The sequence below is a fragment of the Sycon ciliatum genome, chromosome 1 (assembly GCF_964019385.1).
Source record: "Sycon ciliatum chromosome 1, ocSycCili1.1, whole genome shotgun sequence".
Classification (NCBI taxonomy): Eukaryota; Metazoa; Porifera; class Calcarea; order Leucosolenida; family Sycettidae; genus Sycon; species Sycon ciliatum.
Window position 1 is genome coordinate 77,136,122 of NC_088643.1, and position 18,280 is coordinate 77,154,401.

At 48.6% G+C, this 18,280-nt stretch overlaps 1 long non-coding RNA gene across 1 annotated transcript; it reads left to right on the forward strand.

Annotated features, from left to right (window-relative positions):
- The first annotated feature begins 10,111 nt into the window (after positions 1-10,111).
- LOC135805568 (uncharacterized) lies at positions 10,112-15,685 on the forward strand. Its single transcript, XR_010551152.1, has 2 exons — positions 10,112-10,523; positions 15,139-15,685. It is a non-coding gene; the product is annotated as an uncharacterized LOC135805568 (long non-coding RNA).
- The last annotated feature ends 2,595 nt before the right edge of the window (positions 15,686-18,280 follow it).

An 18,280-nucleotide genomic window follows, 5' to 3' on the forward strand; every position in this document is an offset into this window, starting at 1 on the left:
CGGAGGCCTACTCACAGCCGCGTACAAAAGCGTGGGCGCCATTTTGGACAGGTAGCTGTCACGTGAGCTGTCACGCGAGCCAGGCAGTATGCCAGAATCGTGTACATGCGATCGGGCAAATATCTCACGAAGCTTGAAAGTGGGGTGCATTCAAAATGTTCATTTGTACTGATGCTTTCTCCTAGGCCTTTCAAACTCTAGGAACATACTCTCAATACCCATTGTAAGGATTTGTCCGAGAGTTTTTTGTTTTAATCGATACGGTTTGGCGTACATACGGGGCCAAAGTATCAGTTGGTGCAGGCGTAATTCTCAGGGCTCACAGCCGGTATGCCAAAACCTCGATTACGTGGGAGGACATATTGGATCTGATCACCATAGAAACGGGCACGCGTGACTGCTAAGCGCAGGCGTAGCACTCACAGTCGCAAGGAGATTTTGACTTGCTTGGGCTGAGTTGCTGTGACAAGAACTGAGCCGTGGATGGTGAAGGAGACGGAGACAGTTCTCCATTTGTTTCGGTTGTTATTGTTTCCTTCCGAATGGACTATTTCGCGAGCATTGTTGGCCTCATCGGCCGAATTCTTCCTTCAGACTGTCCACACACGGAGTCCTGCGAGGAGTAGCCCCGAGCAGATTTCTGCATTCGTTGAACACGAAAGAGTTCAACATCTACTGCCCGGCAGCTACGCCGCTAATGCACAGGCGCGGGTGACGGGATCGGGAGAGGGAGAGGACATGCACTCCTTGATGTTGAAGGCATGGAGCAATGACTCACGTAGTGTTCTAGTTTTAGTTTCTCCGCCGTGAAGTCCTGTTGTGTCCAATGTAAATATACGCCTGGTCCGCTGCGAAGAGCCGCGCAACGCATTAGTGACGATGTGGAGTTGTGAATTATTTGATTCGCCACTCCGTTTCGTTGCAAGAGAACACGTCCAGTGGCTTCGCCGTTGTGCTGGCCATGTATTTCTTCAGTCGGCCATAACTCCTGAAGGACACAGCGATGAAGCGCCAGGCGAGTAGCAAAACATTTCGAAAATTTGCCTTGCTGTAGTGTTGTTTCCGCATTCACAACCGGTCCAGCGCGCGCGCGCGGTTCTTCCTAGCACCTGTACTGCAGATAGCGTCGCCTTCGAAATGTTCGTTTGTACCAGGGTCTATACGACTCCCTGGTTTGTACCCGTCTCTTGCCCGATTTTGATGGCCAATAGCTTAAAATTTTCAGTAGGAAAATTAGAAGAATTTGTCCGAGAGACTTTTCAATTTTAGGACAATAATTCATGTCAGAATTACGCCTGCACCAACTGATACTTTGGCCCCGTATGTACGCCAAACCTGTCCTGGATTACACTTCGGAGCTTCGGCTTCGAATGTGACAGTGTGTTTGGCCTCAAATCGCTCTAGTTTTCCATAAATTTCCAGCGGTTTAAAGATAAAAATGCAAATGCACGCCTTGATTGCACCTAGCACCTCTTGCTTTCTTTGGCCTTTTCTTTCGCTTCTTTGCTGATAGGTTACCTTTTTCCTTTGTCTAGTATCCTTGAGACTCAGTAAGTCTTCTACTGCCGCTATGGCAGTGTCTATTGTGTAATAATGACTCCGAAGCTGAAGCTCGCAGTCCAGGCCTAGGACTAGTAAGAGTTCCTACCGGATCGACGTGCTGTCCGTGTAGGTAAGTGCTGAAGTAACTAGTTTGTGCCGATATGGAAATTTCGGCCTTTTCGGCGGCCAATGCTGATGGCGAGCTGCGATGGTCCCGTGGGTTTGCAAGCACCGACGAGTGCCTTGTTTCATGCCCCGAGTCACGATTTCCCTGTTGGGTCAGGGCGGCCTTCACGAGTTCGGCAGGCTCTTTCGAGTGCCTTGCCAAGGCTCTGCGCTTAGCGCGTAGCAACATCAACAGACGGCTTCCGTCACGTCATTGGGCAGGCCTTGACGAGTGCCTTGCCAATCTCTGTACCTACAAGTAACTGGTATCCAACCCCATCGATGGACGACGCGGATATGCGGCGGCTTCTGTCACGGCAGTGGGCAGGCCCTGTCGCGTGTCTTGCCACACTCAGACCATCCGTCCACTGTCGATGGACGACGGTCTCACCAGTGGGCAGGCCCTGTCGCGTGCCTTGCCACACTCTAGCCATCCATCCACTGTCGATGGACGATGGTCACACCACTGGGCAGGCCCTGTCGTGTGCCTTGCCGCACTCTAACCATACGTCAACCGTCCATGGACGATAGTCTACAGTGAGCAGGCCCTGCCGCGTGCCTTGCCACACTCTAGCCACTCTAACCCTCCATCCACTGCGGATGGACGATGGTCGAACCAGTGGGCAGGCCCTGCCGCGTGCCTTGCTACACTCTAACCATCCGTCCACTGTCGATGGACGATGGTCTCTACAGTGGGCAGGCCCTGTCGCGTGCCTTGCCGCACTCTAACCACTCTATCCATCCATCCATTATCCATGGACGATGGACTCGTAGATTTGCACGCACCAGCGAGTGCTTTGTTTCTTGCCCTGAGTCGTGCCTTCCTGGTGTGGTCAGGGCAATTTCATGAAAAGCAGGAGTGCCATTCCAATGTCTGTGCCTAACTCGCATGCACCCATGTCGGTGGACTGTGCGGTCATTGTAGATATGGTGGCTTCCGTCACGCCAGTGGGCAGGCCCTGTCGGGGGCCTTGCCACACTCTAACCATTAGTTCATTGGTGATGAACGATGGTCTCGTGGCTTTGCAAGCACCGGCGAGTGCTTTGTTTCATGCCCAGAGTCACGCCCATAACTTAATGCCGTTCTGCCATGCTCATATTGTTGTTTCGCAAGTACAGTTCTACCTGTGTTTGCTTGCTCCTATACCAAGCAGAATCCCGTATTGACCGGGAAATGTTCCTGCACCAAAGGGCTGTGGATCGAACGTGCATCCCTGTGTCAAGCGGAATAATGTCATATCAGACCAGTTTCCGCTGCACCACGGGCGTCCGGTTAAGGCAGGTTTACCTGTATGTAGATACATGGTTCTGGAAGCATGATCACGATGTCAGAGGTGGATGATGCACCTCTGTGAGCAATGAAAAATAAACATCAAATGGTTGCCATTTGTGCAGTGCCAACAATGTACTGCCACTCCTATTGCTCAAGCACCTTTTGTGATAGCAACCTCGAAGTGGTGAAGCATATAACACTTTTACTGTTGCCATACCTCAGTCTGACCTTAGGTGGCTGGAGCACATGCGGACACGCGCGCTCCAGCTATCTGCTGAGCGTAGTGCCAAGAGTGCAATGTCATGTACACTTGCCTTTGTGTACGCTATGACTTGTGGTATACCATGGTATACTGCCTTCCACTACTCAAGTTAGTGTCCACCTCGGGCACCGCGAGGGACCACCCCCCTTCTTGGTCTGGCCAGCCAAGGCCTTGCACGATTACTGCCGCATCCATAACTGGGATCAATTCATTGCCCATATGATATGTGCATATCATTGCGGCCCTTTCCGTACAACGGCAGGTCCAAGTAACCATATCTGTAATTTACTACTGTGGATAGCATTTCATCGTACGTATCCTGGAATATCTACGCACCCAGAAGGAATCTACTTATAATTATTATAGCTAGCACCCATAGCTAGCAACCAGATCAGTCTCGTACTGATATGGCGGATACGCCGGTACTGCATGCACGTGTGCCTTGTGCCCGACCCACCATGTACCAGGCTTTCGTTACCAACAAGGGCTTGGCAGACGAGCTGAAGCAGCTGGATGCATGTCGTGCCAATCCCGTACTGGTGCAGCCAATGGTCCACACTACCAGCCTGCTCGGCTGTCGGTAGGGATCTCAGCGCGTGCACTGCGCATGCAGTTCGCGCATGCAGCCAAACGCGCATCAGAAGTGGCATGCAGAATTTTTGCCAAACACTGGCTATTTTTTGCAGAAAATTGAGACCTTGAACGAAGGAGAAATGGCTGAAATTTCCTTGCAAGGAGATGGTGGTTACAGGCTACCTGCTTACCAGAATGGGATCTTGTTTGGTATGTTGGCCGCCCATGTGTTCTGGAATCGATTTGTAGCTTTCGTTGGAAGGCGCGAAGCCGTTTTCGTTCCAAACGACAGGGTTCTTTCAGAGCGGAAAATGGCGACCATGCCGATCGTTGCCACGATCTCCGAGTTGAAAATCTCTGGATTTAACCGGGGAAAAGCTCTGGATTCAATGGTAAACCCGGCAGAAATACTTGATGTTGGATGTTGAGAGTTTGTAGGAAATTTGACCGAAGCGTTCATGCTCCACGTGACGGTGTTCGTTCTTGTGAATTAATTATTTCTGCATTTCTGACATATCGCCGTGCATATGGGCCGTTGTTCCAGAGACATCGATTGTCAGGTGTGGACAGGGTTTTGTTCGAGTAGTCGTGTGGAGACGTGGTTTGGTTCTCACAGGCAACAGGAGCGGCTCCTCGGGATGGCGAAAGCCAAATCTACCCAAAGCCGACTTCACGATCGCCGATCTTCTGGCGGCGCATTTTCACTTATGCTCTGCAACAAGCGGCACAAGCTGTGGAAATCGTCAGATGATATTAGCCTATCAGTGTGCCCAGAACTTCTAGTGACTCTACTGAAGCATTAGCTTGAGTAATCTTTCTTTCTAGCCCTCTCTTTCTCTCTCTCTCTCCCTCTCTTTCTCTCTAAAAATGTTCCAAACTTCAAAATCTAGGTCGAGCTGCATCGGGGAGTCGTCAAATAGCGACTCACTGAGCCGGTTTTTGGCGATCGCCATTTTCTTTCAGTCTGCCATCGCCGCGTTGAAAAATCGATTACATCATTGAATGCGCAAAGCCCTGCGCAGTGTCCGCGCTGACATCCCTACTGTCGGTGGCCTTTCACGGTGTGCCTTACTTGGTACGCATACGAGTACATTTGCATAAATGTACTTCAAGTATAAAATATATACAGAACAGGCACAAGGAGGTCATAGAGTTTGTTGCAACTCTGAGTTCCTTACGCAATGAAATCATCATAGTGCTCCGCGTCGTGTTTAGCCCTCTACCCTCGAAAAGACGCCTCTTTGTAAACAAATATACAGTTATGTATATTGTATAGAAAACTGCTTTCCTAGCGCAGGAGGAAATCAGTGAATATGTGATGTCTTTGTGTTCTCACCGTCGAGGAAGAACTTGATGACCTACATGTACATTCACCCTAGTCTTGCCGTAGACGTCCTGTGCACTCCCAAGGTCCATGACCATGTTGTGCAATAGCTGAGTAAGCCATACATATACCTGAGATCTACGGATATAAACTATGTCCAGTTCAAATGACCATCCAAGCAGCCATTGGCTCCGCATCCTGCGTCATCTCTACCATCGCTGCGCACTTGAATATGACGATTATATCACCACAGGTCCCTGCAAGCTGGAGACCCGGTACGGCCACTGGCGATGTTGCCAGCCTCATAGAGCCAATGTGCTATTTGGCCATGCAGGACATGTGTCACTCGACCGGCATCCATCCGGAAGTGGCTGGCGGTACACATGTCTACCGTTCGGCATGTGTTATTCACTCCGCACATACACCAAGTGTCTGCATCGATCGTCTGCATTTTCCGGACATGGGCGGTGAAGGTAGTGATGTACATTGCCACCTGCCTCATTATTGTGTGCGGTCTGGTTGCGGCACACCATAGTGCAAGCAACGATCCGCCTCCTGGAGCATCTCGAGCTCCAAGTGAACCTGCACAAGTCCGGCTTGTAGCTGGTGCAGTCCCTGGAATGTATGAGGCTCACCATCTCTGCCATCACCAAGCCACTTGAGGCGCCTGAACGTGAAGCGTCCGGAATTGAGGAAGGCGTTCCCGCTAGCCCAGCTTCACAGTCGATCAATTCATTACAGAATATAGTGCTTGCAGGATAGAGCTCCACAGCCTGGGCTGTGCAACCTCGATATATGGTCCGGTGATTCAATTGACAAGTCTCCATTACTGGGTCTGTCACTTTTCAGTCGGGGATGGCCAGCCAGTCACCTCACAGGTGCCATCGCTGCGCTACGAGAGCCCGTCAGTTCAGGACCCATGCACAGCAGCCACCCATAACCACATGACTCTGCAGGAGTTAAACTCCATTCATCTACTGCTTGTGGGCGGAGTGCCTTGGTCTGCAAGCCCCAGTGCATGGCATAACGGGAGTACCTTTGCATGTCGAGATTGATCATGTGATGGCTGTTGCTTACGTATCCAAGGAAAGAAACATTGGATAACTATCTGTCTGTTAGCGCTACCAAGAGTACATAACTATTACTATTGGCGCGACCCCGTTGGCTCCACCTAGTCGCCGTCAATGTTCGGGCCATCGTCCACGACCCAAACGACCGTCACGGTCTGCAGACAGCGGCAACTACCTGTTGGACAGGTAGGTCCTTACAAAGTTACATCATTGGTACAACCCACTTGCCCTATTTGTGGACAGCCATACCCGCTAACTGGATCAGTATGTGAGTTAGCGCTCAGATCCTGAGGCCGAGGGCCAGGCTTCCTTGGTCCTTCCGGCAGACCAGACCAGTGGGAGAATGCACTTCTGCACCCTCCATTCTCCCTCATCCTGATGGTTAGTGCTATTCACCACATATAGCAAGTGCTCTTGGTGGGTCCGGTCTGGAGTTCATCGCAGTCGGACCAACTCCTTAGCCACCCAGTGCGGTGTAGGGAGGCAGTATGGACCAATTACCAATGCATCTTTCTCCTCTCTCGTCGACACTCCAGCTACGTGTTCAGGGCCTCTTGGAGTATTGGTCAGGCTGATGTAGCGACCACCCATTTGATGCCCGATGTCTATTACTGCTGGCCTGCCAGCACATGGAGTGTCATCAATGTTCTGGAGGTTCTGCAGGCTTGGGGACCCAATCCCAATTGCCTCGGAAACGTCTGACGCGGCACGTTCTCATGTAGATGGTTTTGACTCAGGCTCCCCGTTCACCTCGGAGCTTCACAGTCTGTCCGTATTCCACTGCTATCAACTCCCGAAGGTACGTGTTGTGTTCGCCCTTGCCTTCGTCAGCAAGACGAATGTCTAGGGTTCCAGATCTAAGACCTTCCTGGTTTGCAAGGGACAAACTTCTTTGTCCACATTCCTGGCTCGAGGAGTACTGTGACATTCCATATTTTGACACAGCCTCGCCATGGTGTCGCAGTATTATTATCTGTGTCCGGTGATAGAGACATTTTTACTGTATATCAGGCACTCTGCGTGATGCCTGTTCCTTCACTCCACATGCGCACTTCTCCTTCGCGCATAATGCTTGGCTACGCCCTTGCCTTGGTTGAGGCGGTGGATCACTTTAAAAGTCACACTGTCACATTCGAAGCCGAAGCTCCGAAGTGTAATCGTAGATTCCGCTAGGACCCGCAGGGTCCGACGTGGAATCGGGGTTACACGAGGAGTGAAGGCGAAGAATGTGACAGTGTGTTCCCGCCCATTGTGCTGGTGTCGCCCACCCCTCACTGTCACTACTCTTGATTGCACTATCATTTTGGTCGCTCAGAAAAGGCCAAAGAAAGCAAGAGGTGCTAGGTGCAATCAAGGCGTGCATTTGCATTTTTATCTTTAAACCGCTGGAAATTTATGGAAAACTAGAGCGATTTGAGGCCAAACACACTGTCACATTCTTCGCCTTCACTCCTCGTGTAACCCCGATTCCACGTCGGACCCTGCGGGTCCTAGCGGAATCTACGATTATTTCGCTACACGTCGCTGCTCGGCGTCCGCTATTGATTGAGCTTCGCTCAGTTCCCGCTGATAGCGCTTCTCTTTCAGCACAAACTCTTGTTGCACTCGCAACCCTGACAGATTGGCCTGCTCCGTATTCGTCGACGCACGTGCGACCTCAGACTCAGTCCTCACCGCCACAGGCAAACTCCTGCTTGTGTGGGCACTGACAGTTCCGGCTACACTGGGACTCGGCACTGCGTGCGGCTCTGGATCGTGAGAAACAGCCACTGCATGTTCTGGCAGGTGCGCAACTTCTACTTCACCCATACTAGCCTCATCTCCTTGGCCAGCGTCAACGGCTGCATCAGCTTCATGGCCTTCTATGAGCTCCTCTGCGAAGACTTCGGAGGCCATCTTGGGAGAGGACGATCCTTTGGCCCCTTGGCCACTTGACGACGCTTCGTCTTGAGCTAACCTCACGAGCTCAAGCTCCTTCTCCAGGAGCCTCTTTTCTGCTTCCAGAACTCGACGCTGAGTCTCGTATGAAGATCGGGACTGTCCTCCTCCTGATCTCCTACTACTGCGCATCGAGCGCTCTTCTTCAAAACCCAAACGGGGAGGTGCTACACCTCTCGTTGACCGCGCACTTCTGCGCGTACTCCTATCTTCACCTTCCATGATGACTTTTTCCAGATCCGGCTCGAAGGACCAGATATTCCGTTTCTCCCCGGAACCGGGATTATCCACACACAAAGATCTCCAGGACACAATGTTTACACTGACTCATGATCTGAAAACAGTCACAACTCTCCAAGAACTAAAACCTGAACATCTCCACAACTAGGCTAAAACCAACTCTGACCTAACAAAAGATAGCAATAGCTAATAACAGTGCACGCACATACATGGTATAGAAAGACCCTATGGCAACACTCGACCATGTAATGTGATACAACAATAGAATGCAGACGTCTAGACACCAGAGTACTGAATAGACCTGACACATGGCCTTCTTGCTGGGAATGCATGAATAGAAGCACACATGGATCATAGCTCTAACACATTCGCCTATCCATATCACGCATGAATGATTGTACTCTAACAGCCAGCATGCTGCACCAGTCTAACTGCAACACTTACATTATTATTATTATCTGTCAAGTGTCATTAATGACATTGTACATGATCATCATCGCGTGCGCTCGATCTAATCATTGATTGTCTTTATCTTATGTTTTGCCCGTACAAGAGGCATGGTTTGAGAAAAAAAAAAAAAAAAAAAAAAATCTGCATAAGGGAATAATAAAAAACTTCATTAATTTTTACTCCTCGCTATGCTCAGAGTACGCACAGCGTACTCCGATCACGCGGAAGTTTCTGGAATCAACTAGAACCCACGACAAGTAAGTTTGGAGACGTTCAAACAGAACGCTGTCGAAGTACTCTAGATGCTGTTCCTTTTACTTGCTCATAATAATTTATTAATTTTCCTTCGATGAAGAAACGTGGAGGTAAGTTTGTTTAGTTGAAAGTACATTTAGCTACAAGATTTCGCAACCAAGCCGAGTGAGGGTGTCGCGTGCAGGAGATACATAAAAGGCGCACCCGAACCCTCCCGTCGAACCGAGTTATAATGTTGAGCGCGCCGCCTTCAACCAAGGAACAACCGGTTGGGGATAAAAGTGATTCGATCCACCTTGATCAGCCCCATTCCACAAACCTCAATGATAGAAAATGCTGCTCTCTTGTTCCTTGTGCTCGAAGACGATGACCGGCCTCCAGCCGTTCGTCGATCATTTGCGATCCAAGGGGCATAGGAAGAAGCTGGAGGCCGGTCTGCAGACTCTGTTTCTTTGTTCGTGGTAAGTGATCTGTCGTGCAATTCTCTTTATTTGAAATACCAGAGATCTTATACATGTTGTTTTTTATCTGTTCCTCCCATGCAGCGACAATCAATGGCGGAACCTCTCCGCCATGCAAGAGCATTCAAGAACACGAAGCCACGTAACCCACTACTTCGACAAGGTCCGGAACTACTATGGTCAAATACCGATAAACAGCATAATCACGCTCAAGGCAGCCGAGATCGAGCTATATAAATTATAATTAAAAAATTTAAAACCAACATATCTGTGCTTAATGTGTGTGTCTGGATGGGGGTCGAGTACTCATTCGATTGCATGTTCCGAGTCGATGGGTTTGGCATGTTGAAGTTCGATGTGATTAAGTTAAAGGGAAACTGAACGCCAAAAATAAGTATGGCTTATCCGAAGGAGAATTGGGCACTGATTCCGATGAGCTATGTCTCGAGCCGATCAGAGAAGAGGAACTGTGTCAAATTTCATAAATAACACCTCCCATATTTGGAAATTGGCCTTGATGACGTGCGTACTGCTTAGCTGTCACCATGCTGTGCATGTTCAGCAGTGTAATTGAATGGAAGAAAACAATAATTACTTTGGTGTTTTGCAGCTCTGTTTCGTTCCCTGACGGTAACCAAATCTAGATGTAGGAATCTGTTGAGCAGGAGAGTGACACATGTCTTCCCGAAGGCTGTCCAGGCTGCAGTGGTGATGAAGAAGACACGATCATCACCCGAGATCGATCGTAGCGAATTGGAAAACTCATGGTGAATTTGCTTCCACTCCAAGGCAATGTCAAGGTATGAAGGGTGCTTGTACTGCCTTCCAAAGTGAAGAGGAGATGAACATGGCTTTGCATAGCTGTTGTTCTATGCCAACTTACCTACTCTTGCTGGTACCGTAGTGGCATATTGCAAATTTCGTGGACGAACAACTCTAGTCACTAGTGGCTAGTGAGCAACACTAACAGGTGAGATTTTTCAATTCGACAAAAATTGTTTTTGTTTGAGAACTGACAGTGGCAGTCATTAGACTCAGTAGGTGTCTTTGCTGCTTCTTTCCCTTCATTGGTAGGGTTGTGCTTGAATAGTACAAGTGCTTGAAGTAAAATAAAATAAATAGAACATGTGGAACATAAATCTAATCAAGCATCAGTACATGTATTGCGAATTTCAACTTCAAAGCACATGAAATCACAATGATCACGAAGTTTATGTAATCAGGAGTACACCCTGTGTTCAACGAACACATACACACATGCTGTATTGCGCACACACATGTACACATGTGCGTGCAGCCCCACCCCATCCCACAGACACACGCATGCAGCGCGCACATCCATACACACGTGCGTGTACCCCCCCCCCCCCCACACACACATTCCTACCCATACACATGTGCGTCCCCCCCCCCCCCCCACACACACACGTGTGCACATACAGATACACAAACACACAACGAAGTTACCGTAGAGCCCTCCCTGTATGAAACTGACACATCCATCACTACTGCACCGCAATCACAGCACACCAGAAAGCAATCGTATGCAGCCCATCAACCTGCACCCAACCACAATGTACGCACACAGCAGACACACGCTCACCAAATGCACATGTTGCACCGTACAGCACTATGGACCCTTACGCACATTCAACCAGAAAGGTCATGGGTGCACCGGACCAGCAGCAGACCATGCCTACGCGACCAAACCCCCAGCTTGATTCAGACTGGCAACAACAAGAAACCAGGCGCGAACGTCGTGCCCGTACTCAACAGGAACGCGACAGACAGGGCCCACTTTCACATGGCGCCAGCACCCCTGCAGAGATAGGGGAAGATCCAAAGAGTACGGAACCCGCACTTAGGCGCACTATCACCTCCAGCTACAAAAAACCCCGCCCCCCTGCACCAGGGAAGTCGCAGCTCTGTGGCGTCCAGCCCGTCAAATATGCAGCTCTATATGTGGGAGGGATTAATCCTGGCTGCCACGCAGATGGAATCGTACATTGGTGCAGGGATCGGGACGTTGAGGTCGTATCATGCAACATTTCAGAATCGAAATACTTTGGCACCGCTTTTGCACATGTGCTGATAGACGCAAAGGACATGGACACAGTCAGCAAACCCGACTTCTGGCCGTCAAACGTCTCTGCCCGACCCTGGAGATTCAAATCCGATGATGATCGCACTTCAGGCAGAGAAGACCAGCGTCGCTACTCAACGGACGAGAAACAATGAATGAAGTCAGATCAAATCTAAATCCTCTTGCCCAACCCTTTGTGCCCCACGCAAGTTCTTCACACCCTTCCCCTCATTGCATTACATATTCTTCTATATCTATTGGTCATATTAATATTTGTAGTTTGCGAAATAAGCTTTTCGTGTTGTCCAAGCTTGTCCGGTTCCATAACTTAGACATTTTAGCAGTATCAGAAACATGGCTCGACAACAGCATCTCGGACTCAGAAGTCGACATCCGGGGGTTCTCAATGCACCGTCTCGACAGAAAGTGCAATTACAACTGCTCCTGTACAAATGGAACACCTTGCCAAAAGCGCGGCGGTGTAGTGATTTACAGCAGGTTGCAACTTGGGTTTAAGCGGATGTTGATTCAGCACATCGACCTGGAAATGGTTTGGTTGCGTTCCAAAAAACGAGAAGCAGGTGAATCATTCCTCATTGGCTGTCTCTACAGGCCACCGTCCGCACCGGCGGCTTTTTGGCAATCTTTACAGCAAGTCATGTATGACATTCAGGGCGAAGATCTCATTCTGATGGGCGACTTAAATGTTGATTTCTTGTCCCCTCAAACGCATCATTTTGACAATTTGAACACATACCTGCTACTTCCCCTTGATCTGAAGAATATGATTACGCACCCTACACGGATCACACCTACATCTAAAACACTTCTCGACTGTGTACTAACGAACATGGATTGTTTCGAGCACGGAAGCGTTCACTCCTGTGAGTTCACCGATCATGAGTTTGTTCACACCAGTATTATTTTTCCGAAGTCAATTCCAACACAAGGACAAATATATCGATCCCGCCGCCGTGATTACAGTAAGGCCTCTGCCTCTGATCTCTCTCATTTATTGTCAATTTCTGATCTCGGATCCTTCTCGTCCCAGTCGGTCGATGTAATGCTAGAAGAGTGGCAAGGAAAATTTGAAGACGCCTTGGATGTGGTTGCACCCTACATAATATCACGGAGACAATCCCCTGGAAAAAGGAAGAAGTGCCCATTCATGACACCGGAATTACTAGCTCTCATTAGGCGACGTAAAACCGTCTACAGAAAGTACCGCTCGTCTGACTGCAGTAGTACGGTTCTACAGAAGGAGTTCAAAGTTTTGCGCAGCAAATGCAATAACCTTTATCGCCAACTCCGAAATGCCCACTTCCGCTCCATCTGTGACGATTACCGGCGAGATCCTAGGCGTCTTTGGAGCACCATCAACTCAGTCACCCGGCGCACAAACCCTAGAACTGAGCCTCTCGTCCAGGCAGATACCTTGAACAGGTATTTCCATAGTATTGTGTCAGATCCGAACCCGGCTTATGTTGTTCCAAGTGGTACCTCAAGACCGTGTGACTTGCACGAGTTTCGCCCTATTTCTGAGGATGAGGTACTTCGGCACCTTCAGAAACTCGACGGTACGAAAGCGCCTGGGCCAGATGGTCTCCTCCCGAGCATCCTGAAGGCCGTTGCACCAGTTATCGCCTTCTCCCTCACCCTAATATTTAATACCTCTTTGTGCACTGCTGTGTTCCCGACACAATTCAAGTTGGCTAATGTCACGCCGATATTGAAATCCCGTATGGGCGATCCTACTTCTCCTTCGAACTATCGTCCTGTGTCACTCACGTCGATTCTGGCTAAGACTCTGGAACGCCTGGTTCTAAATCAGGTATGTGACAGTTTGACCATCGAAAATCACCTCCACGATCACCAATTTGGGTTCCGACCAGCTCGTTCCACGACACAACTGCTCACACTTGCTGTAAATGATTGGAAACTGGCCCAGGACCGCGGAGAGACTACCAGTGTAGCCTTTGTCGACCTCAGCAAGGCGTTTGATCGCGTCCAGCATCAACAGTTACTCATTGCGCTCCATGGCATGGGTGTTCATGCAAGCGCCCTGCGTTGGTTTGCGTCGTACCTCGCCGGGAGATCTCAGCGTGTCGTCACGCCAGCCAGCCAGTCCTCAAGTCTTGCAGTGTCTCGAGGAGTTCCTCAGGGAAGTATTTTAGGCCCTACCCTCTTTAATGTCTACCTGAGGGACCTTCCCCGGCTTGCGGAGACAGCGGGTTCAAAACTACTGATGTTCGCAGATGACAAGACAGTCTACTCTAGTGATCCGTCGAAGGCGCGTTCCGAAGCCAAGTTGTCATCCGCACTGGAGATTCTAAACAACCACCTTGGCTCCATTGGTATGCAGATAAATACCGACAAAACCGTTGTCATGCAAATCCATCCCAAACGTGCCACAGGGAGTCAGCAACAACAACAAAGGCAACAACTGCAAATCACCTTGTCAAATGTTACGCTAGGGGAAGTGGAAAGCACCAGATGCTTAGGAGTCGTTGTTGACAATAAGCTGTCTTTTGACCAACACATTAACAATGTCGTCCGGAAAGCCTCACGGAAGATCGGTGTACTGCGTCGATCTTTCCGCCAGATGAACCTGTTTGCCCGCCGTACTTTCGTTGTCGGTGTTATTCAGCCTGATCTAGAATATGCTCTCCCTGTATACCTTTCGTTTATATCCGCTAAAAATAGAAACAAGCTAGCCTCACTCCACCGGCGCGCTGTACGAGTTGCTTGTGGCGCATCACCCCAAGCTAATATCACGCCACTTCTTCACCACCTCAATGTTTCCTCTTTCCAATATCGATCAGTATTTTTGTTCCTTGTATTCATTTTCCACTGTTACTGTATTAAGCCGGCTGTTTGCTTGCAGTCCCTCTTTCCCATCTGTACGTCTACCCGAACTACTCGCGGCTCTACAACTCATAACATGAGTATCAATCGCTATAGATCTATGTCTGGCTTTCTGTCCTTTTCAAGTAAATCGGCTCTTGTTTGGAATTATTTACCAGACGACCTGAAGTCCTGCACTACTATCGCAGATTTCCGCGTCAAATTGGCTATTTGGCTAAAAGACAGCTTAACTCTTAATCATTGTTGTGATTTGCTTTCAAGCAATGTGCATAATCAGTAACTTGATGTTGCTTTTTTTGTTTTTTTGTTTTTTTTTGGTTTCCCGTTCTCGGGGCCTTCTATTCGGTACTCTTTGTAGTTGTACTTCTGTACTGTTGAGCTATCCGAATTCAAATAAACATTAAAAAAAAAAAAAAAAAAAAAAAACAACACGCACGAACACACACACACAAGATACGTGTAAGTGTATATGGTCTTCCTGGTGCAGATGCTGAGCCAGCACAATGGAAAATACCTCCATCAAGATGCTTGATCAAGTGTTGTGATAATGGCACTGTTTGTTTGTTTTTACAAAGAAGTGTGGGAAAGACTACAATGCATTATAATTCATAATTGTTCTTTGCCTTGTACTGTGCAGACCAGAATGCTTCGCTATCAACTCTTGGCTTTCCATCGGCATGGTGTTCAGCTGCAGCGGCATCTGGTCCGGGGAGTTCAAGTTGCTGGATGGCTGCACTGACACAGGATGGGTTTGCGTTGGCAATGCGATACGGCAGTCATCCCACATAACGAGCTACATGTTTATTTATATTGTCGCTCGTCCAGCAACGTCAAGGCTCTGCATGTAAACACAGGAGAACACCATAATACTACTCAGGGGATAATAATTTTGGATATCAATTTCGTGACAATTATTAGATTCACACAATATTCACAACGTATGCAACACGATGCTGTCTATTGACACTACTTCAAACTGAAGTGCTCACTACTCCTCTCCCGTTTTCATCTCCCTCTACCTTATGAATACTCTGCATTACTGGTTTCGTTTCTACCCTTTCCATTGCTGCCAGCTCCCAGTTTTTTTCAATGCACAGCACCACCTTGACAGTTATTTTTGTGATTTGATGTACACATACTTTGAAGTTCAAATTCGAATTACATGATCAGATTTTTGTTCCACATTTTCTATTTATTTTTACTTCAAGCGCAACCCTACCGATGAAGGGAAAGAAGCAGCAGAGAGACACCTACTGAGTCTAATGACTGGCACTGTCAGTTCTCAAACAAAAACAATTTTTGTCGAATTGAAAAATCTCACCTGTTAGTGTTGCTCACTAGCCACTAGTGACTAGAGTTGTTCGTCCACGAAATTTGCAATATGCCACTACAGTACCAGCAAGAGTAGGTAAGTTGGCATAGAACAACAGCTATGCAAAGCCATGTTCATCTCCTCTTCACTTTGGAAGGCAGTACAAGCACCCTTCATACCTCGACATTGCCTTGGAGTGGAAGCAAATTCACCATGAGTTTTCCAATTCGCTACGATCGATCTCGGGGTGATGATCGTGTCTTCTTCATCACCACTGCAGCCTGGACAGCCTTCGGGAAGACATGTGTCACTCTCCTGCTCAACAGATTCCTACATCTAGATTTGGTTACCGTCAGGGAACGAAACAGAGCTGCAAAACACCAAAGTAATTATTGTTTTCTTCCATTCAATTACACTGCTGAACATGCACAGCATGGTGACAGCTAAGCAGTACGCACGTCATCAAGGCCAATTTCCAAATATGGGAGGTGTTATTTATGAAATTTGACACAGTTCCTCTTCTCTGATCGGCTCGAGACATAGCTCATCGGAATCAGTGCCCAATTCTCCTTCGGATAAGCCATACTTATTTTTGGCGTTCAGTTTCCCTTTAACGTAGTGGGTAGCTGCAAGTACCCTATGTTGAACAGGTTCGGGTGGACGTGCATGGCTTTATCGTAGTTCAGCACCTTTAAATTTATGCACGAGCTCCGTGCCGAAGGCACGTCCGGGCAGCCGGGGCCAGCCGGGGGCAGCCAGCAGCCAGCGGCTACGTGTCGAGACGAATCAAAGACATGCCCCGACATGAGCGCGTATGGGGGTAGTATGTAAGGGATGAGAAAGTCTAAACATTCTACGGGCGTATTCGAATAAAAATATTTAATCCTACTACTATCGACAGACGTGTTCCTGTTGTAAAGATGGCTGGACGACGGGGGCGTCGCAGACGACTGCAGTATGGGGGCGGCGAAGGAGCCGAAGCAGGTCTTGAGATAGGCATGAAACTTATTGAGAATGCACCGGAGATCATCGATAAACTGAAAAAAGTCTTTGGACATCGGAAAAAGCATGAGGGTCGATGGTTGTCCCCTAAGATAAAGAAGCTGTATCAAGTCTATGTCAGAGCAAAGAAGGCGCACGAAAGATCTCCTGGGAATATGAAGTTGCAGCAAGACTATCTTAGAGCGGAGCAGGCGCTGCAAAGAGCGAGGGACAGAATCATAGCTTAAAAAATAAATACTGCTATCAAACTGATGTACCAACGATCACAGCCGGCGGAATCAAGAATGGCGCTCATGTGGAAAAATCAAACGCAAAGCGCATACATGTCCCCCTGGGATCCTGCAACAGCTGAAGACCTAGCCAAAGAGTTGGCAGACTTGAAAGAAAATGCCATCCGCAGAGATGGTTCAATTTCTATGGATGCACGACTCAACATGGACTACAACGCTGTATGTTTTATGGGTGATGACGTGAGGAGCGTTACTTGCGCTGTAACGCGCGGCGCAATGGTGGAGCACGTTCGCAATGCCTTAGAGAATAAGGTAGATTCATCAACATTACAAGAGCAAACCGCTTCCCTCAGAGCCACCATGATGGAAGCGACCGATAACGTCAGCGAAAACACCAAACGTATGCTACATCTTCGGAGAGATATCGAAGGAATTTTTTCTCCCCTACTTATAGAGCGCACTGCAGACTTGACAGGTAATACGTCAGCTTGCTACATTTATTCCCGTAGCTATGCAGAAGACGTTACTTCAGTAACGTCTGGCGCTAGCCAGGGTCCACACAGCTTTAATTTGGTGTTTGTTTGTGTGTTTGTTTGTTTGTGTCACGCCTGGCGCTATCCCGTATCTGTCCCGTACTGTACCGTACCAGCAAAGACAGCTGGCCACAATATTTTTGTTTGTTTGTGCCATCGACATGTCTGGCGCTATCCCGTACCTGTCCCGTACCATCAAGAGTACGGTACCATGAAGGGAATGAGTATATATGCGAAGTGTATCGGGGGAATGCATTCAGTGCAGTAACATTTTGTGTGGATTTGTGTGCGAGGCCGAGATCCCACTAGCAGGCTGGCTGGGCCGCCTGTCGACCAGCCCGGGAATCGCATGTACGCCGATACCATAATAATTATAACGTATATACAGTCATGTAGATGTATAGCAGGGAGTCATAATATTTAAACGACTCCCTGCTGTATGGGGAGATTTTCTGGAAAAAAATACGAAGTAGGGAGACGAGTAAATGCAATCAGAATGGATGTTAGTTGCCGTCAGTATAGTAATGATAAGAAGAAGAACGCCCGTGATCATGGTGATCGGCAGAGTCAGCGCCGGTCCCAGGAAACGTCAGGACAGACATCCCGTCCACTTCAGAACGCCCGTGATCGGCAGGGTCAGCTATGCAGAAGGCGTTACTTCAGTATCTCATTGAAACGTTTTTGCAATACAATGATGTAGCT